General features: G+C 24.4%; 1 long non-coding RNA gene across 1 annotated transcript; it reads right to left on the bottom strand.

Annotated features, from left to right (window-relative positions):
- Positions 1–474: 474 nt before the first annotated feature.
- LOC112794297 (uncharacterized) lies at positions 475–2,247 on the bottom strand. The gene is made up of 2 exons (XR_011880750.1): positions 2,041–2,247; positions 475–1,189 (listed from the first exon to the last, which is right to left on the bottom strand). It is a non-coding gene; the product is annotated as an uncharacterized lncRNA (long non-coding RNA).
- Positions 2,248–5,930: the final 3,683 nt, after the last annotated feature.

Genomic DNA, 5,930 nt, shown 5'->3' with positions numbered 1-5,930 from the left:
TTAATGTATATTTTATCCTAATGACTAATTTTAGTATCTAAATTTAATGTCGACCTAATATGATTGAAGTGCAATCTGTTTTAATTGAGATAGAATAGAAAGACAGTTTAATAGGTGGCTATTTCACAAAAAAGATTATTGAAAAGGAATACATTTAAGAATATAACTAAATATAATAAGATGATAAAATTCATAAATGTTATTTCTAAATAATATATAGAATAAATTTATAATTTCTAAACTTTTGAAGAGGTCAATAAAAATAATAAACCACGTTGAATGGTATAATTTGTCCCTTATTTTATGTTAAATATCCTAACAAGATGGAATCTATGATGTTTAAAAAATGTTACTAAAATTGAATGTGCAAATAACTCTTAGTAGGGGTGCAAAGGTCAAAATGCTGAATTCGAACTCGACCAAATATGCTTTGCGTCCGGGAGAGGGTTGCGAGCCGAATCAAATCTGGAATACTCCTAGTAATCACCTTTGTTATTATGTTATTAATTTGTCATATAAAACATACAACCAATAACTCTGCAATACAGTTATCTCATAACCTCAAATGTGCACTATTGAATAACTTATACAAACCTACCAACAAGGTTAGTTAAATACTTAAATACTAGTCATATTTCTTTATCGAAGAAATTAGAAGAAAGATTGAAAAATAAAAATAAAGGATGTATATATAAAGTTTTGCTAGCTTGATGTTCGTCGATCATGGAATGTTCCGGTAAACCTTTCTTTTCTTCTTGATACCAAAAGGAGTGACCTCACTATCACATGCATCTGAACCATGCCACACATGTCTAGGCAGATATCGTCGGAAATAGAAGTAATCGGAGCTAAGACGGGAGCCCTCGGCCTCAAGCACCCGAACCTGTGCGAAACCCGGCCGCCAGTCATCATTGCCGATTAACTTGAGGTACAAGTAACATATGGGGGATTCGACGCATGCCGCTTTGACCTCAAATTGGTCCACCATGCATGCTTGAAACGGCTTCCTTGGCATGTCATCAAGAATCTCAGGCTCCAAAGGGTCAACTTTCCTTAGGTGCTTGGAGTTCAAGTGTCTTACCAATATGTCATTTGAATTTGTGTCTCCAAATCTTAGGCTTACATTAGTTGACGTTTCCGCTCCCCATGTGCAAGTGGTTTCCACGGTTATGAGATAAGTGCAATTTTTCTGCTATGTGCAAAGCGAAGTTTATTAAACAGAGTTGGGAATCAAAGTTGGCATTCAATTTTTCAGAATTTGCATATTTGGACTTTTTTCATCTTATTAACTCTTAAATGTAACGAACATGTTATTATAATTAAGTAGACATAAAAAATAGAATATACAAATATCACTATTCTAGGAAAACTTTATGGTGATGTATGTGTTATTGTGTATGTACTCAAATAGCGAACTCACGAGAAAGGTGAACATATTTCTTTCTTGTTACTTAAATTGATGGAGTACTTTTTTTAATAAATCACTAATTAGATGTTAAAAAATGTTCACTAAATGTATATATTTTTAATGATCATTAATAGTCAAAAGATAATTGTTTGATAATAATCTCATTAACATGTAATAATATAATTATTATTTATGGTAGAAAGGAAAATAAATGTTATAACTATTCTTATATATGCATCATTATTATATATTTATTGTAGCATTAGTTGTCTCTCTTTGATTTCAGAATAGAATATTGCCTGATTTTCAATTTAAAACATCGGTTAGCTCTAAACCTCCGTACATACCTAATTATTATTATTATCGGGTAACAAACAGGAATATTAATGCGAGATATTTATTTTTGCTTATGAAAAAGTGGCAATTGCATGGGAGATGAGTAGGAAAAACGTTAGCATTAACATGGAAGAGATATGAAAATAAATAAATATATATATATATATATATATATATATATATATATATATATATATATATATATTATCAAATGTTTACATCTATCTTGAAGTGTCAGTCTTTTTTTTTTTTTTTTTTTTTTGAGAATAAGAAGAAAAGATTAATAATATTATTACCTTCAATTCTGGTGCTACTATACTTTCACCTCCGGCGACAATAACAAGCAATAAAACACAACAACATAAATATTGCCATCCATTATCTGTCAGAAGCCCCATTTTTGCTTTGTCCTTCAAGCAAAAGATCTTATATCTGCTTGTGACACTTACTCGTATTAGTGACATTAAAACGTGGAATATATACATTGACAATCTCACAATCCTTCTTAACTTGACACACATAAAGTGCATATATATCCCCTAATTAAACTTCAACTGTGTTATGTTATTGTGACTATTATCAACTGAGAGAGGTTCCTTTCATTTTACTTATGCTTAGCTTGCTTACTTTATTAAGGAAGGAATATGTTGTTAATCCTAATATCGTATCCCAGGCGAAAGCATCAAGATTCCCTCAATTATTCTTATTTTTTCCAATAATATGGCTTAATATGATAGGAGCAACCAATACAAATTTCATTTTCATTTTTATACCTACTAGTCAATTAAATGGCTTATAATATTATTATGCATACACGTTGATCTTTTTTTTAGTTTATATTATAATTTACAAATAATTAATAATATTTATAATAGTAATTGAATTTAGATATTCTAAAATAAAAAAATTAATAAAGTGATAAAATAAAAAATTAATTATCATTAATTTTATAATTTTTATATATAAAATATGTGTCTTACTATCTTAATTTTAAGAATAATTATTTTAATTAATATATATATATATATATATATATATATATATATTACCACTATAAATATTTTATGAAATTATAATTAAAACTAAAATTTAACGATTTTTATTGTTAAAAATATTAAAATAATTAATATTTTTCTCAACTAATTTGATTAAGTTGAGTGATTATTTTACTTGTTCGTTTAAGTAAGTATCAGATATTCGAATTCTGTCTTGTGTGTAGCAACCTATTAAATAGTGGCAGACTCTTAAATAGAATTCTAATCCATGGTAGATTAGTTTTAGTCTATCGAGTAGGAAAATATTATAAAAAAAATAGTATTTATCTTTAAGGTCTACCCAGTTGAAAAATACCATGAAAAAAAATAGTATTTGTCTTTAAAGCAGAACAATTATTCATCGATAGTAATATTTATAGAAATTTGTCTTTGTTAAAATTTATCTAAAACAAATTCATTTGTTAGTATCATATTCATTCGTAAAATCAAAGCAACGTGATCAACATTTTTACCTATTAAAAATTCACATTTTGTAACATAATTTGTAAGTCTTCAAACTTGTAAATTTATGTCATTATAAAAGCTATTATATTAGTTAATATTCCTTAGCAACATCACCCGAACACTATCTTTTAGTATTAGTTTGTCTAAAAATAAACCATAACAATTTTTATTATTCAATAATTTATTCTATTAAAAAATGATATATTATCACCTAAATTGATAAATATATTTTTTAATTTTTTACACCATTTTATTTAGCAATAATTTTTATTAAAAAATAAATGATCATGCTATTTTATAATATGATGTATAAAGTATTTTTTATTTTAAAATAATTTTTTTATTTTTCACTCAAAATATAAATTTGAATTTAAATTGATTAACAACTCATCTTTTTTTAATTTTAATAACAAAATCAAAATTAATTAAGTGCAAAATGTTCAGTATTTAATGATTTTAATCATTTAAACTTTAATTACCAAAAATTAAATTAAAAATTCATTATAACTTAATAATCAATAAATATATAATTTTTGGTACATAAATAATAATATCTAATTTATTTATTTTTTTGATAGTGCTAATATATAATTTATTACGAATTAATTTATTGTCCAAAATTTTTTTTTAAATTTTGTAATACGTAAATATAGTAACCTTATTTTTTATTATTTAATAAATTTTATAATTTTTTATTATATAATTAACTTAATTAATTACTTTTATGATTTTTTTATCAACAAATATCAGTTTATACTATTTATATATTTTTTAATACAAATAAGTTAATAGGCTTTTTTATTTTTATATTTATTATCTTAGATGATGACTTAAGTTATTTATTTCATATGTTATTTAATATAAATAACATCTTATAACTTAAGTTTATTAATTTACCTATTAACAGAAAAAAAAAATTTATGCAATAAATCATATGTTATAAAGATTAAATAATTTATACATAAATTCACTATATGATCGTTACAAAAAATTAAAAAAATTCACGGTCATATATAATAATCTTTGATATATGTAATGTTATATATATATATATTAAGATGATCTATTTTAACTATGTCAGTAATTATTGTTATTTTTACTTTTTATTACATTAATAAATAATATTTAAAATTAAAAGAGAAAAAAATGATAATTAAAATTTTTTAAATTTGAGTAAAAAAATTCTTTGTAAGTATATCTAATTTTTATATATACTAACTATCATAATATTTAATAGATAGTATTTGTTATAGCAATGACTCAAAATAAATATTAATTCATCAAGATATGTTTGAGCCTAGTAAGACCCCAAACAAGTAAATAAGCCTAATAAGCTTATTGTTAGAATCTCAAAAATCCGATCTAAATTTATTATTTTAAGGTTCAATACATATAAAGTCTACTATATCTTTTTAAATTGACTCAGATTGAATCTCCATTGCTAATTAAAAATGTTAATGGGTATTTATAGGAGCTTGAGCTCCCGTTTAAAAATTAATGTCTCTTGTCTTCTCTCCATCTTTATTGCAAGTCTCATTTAATTATTCTTTAAAAAATACAGATACCTACAAGTATTTATCGATAATCTTTAAAAAATTTATAATAATAATTAAATTTAGATCTTTTAAATAAAAAATTAATAAAATAATAAAAATAATTACCATTAATTTTATAATTTTTATATATAAAATATATGTCATACTCTTTTAATTTTAAAACTAATTAACTTTTTATTTTATCATTTTATCACTTTATTATTTTCAAAAATTTTTATTAATAGTAATTAATATGACATCAGTTTAGATTGTAAATCCTTTCTCATAATTATTAGATCTTGGTTCAGATCTTAACTAAAAATTGACAAAATGAATGCCATTTTTTAAGGGTTCATCATAATTTTAAATTTATAATTAATAATTTCTAAATTCTAAATTCAAGGCACATCTTGATACATTGCCATGTGTCAATCTCTACCTTATCTAATGTATAATCTGAAAACCGAATAATACAAGTAACTAAATAATGGAGAATAATCACTACTATAATCTTCCTCTATACTGATCGTGGTTTCGGGCCCAGCGTTAGCCAGGTGGTCGGTAAAGTATGGGACTATTAGTAAAATGGAAAAAATTCTTATTTATTTATTTATTGATTAGTTATTTATGCAATAACCTTTGACACTAATAGACATTGTAATAATTATTCCTAAATATTGAATAAATGAATATATTGTATTACAAACTCAATAAAATCTAACGAAAACATAATTAAAAGGCATAAAACACAATAACTCGATACGTCACTAAATCATGTCATTAAAGACGATAAGTATCTAAATGATTACATAAAAAAATGTCATAAAGGGAAAAAGAAAAACATAGTAAGTACACACTATTATTCATCTATTACCACAAAAAATTATTATTGACTTAAGTATTAGACTATTTTGTAGGTACCAATACAATACGAATTAAAATCCTAATAACTCATCAATTTAGAAACCTGACTTTAGATATGAACATTTGGCACCGTCTTTAAAAATCCTAGACAATTGACACCATGGCTGATCGCGTAGTTAAATCGATTGTTCACCCAATAACACTCTACAAGGAAAAGCAAAATGGAAATGATGGGCCCACCCAATCCTACTGAGAGGAAAAGTCAGAATCAAAGCCCTTGGCTTTGGT

Source organism: Arachis hypogaea, chromosome 4, assembly GCF_003086295.3.
Source record: "Arachis hypogaea cultivar Tifrunner chromosome 4, arahy.Tifrunner.gnm2.J5K5, whole genome shotgun sequence".
Classification (NCBI taxonomy): domain Eukaryota; kingdom Viridiplantae; phylum Streptophyta; class Magnoliopsida; order Fabales; family Fabaceae; genus Arachis; species Arachis hypogaea.
The sequence above is the reverse complement of the archived record's forward strand: the minus strand, read 5'-3'. Positions and strand labels throughout refer to the sequence as shown.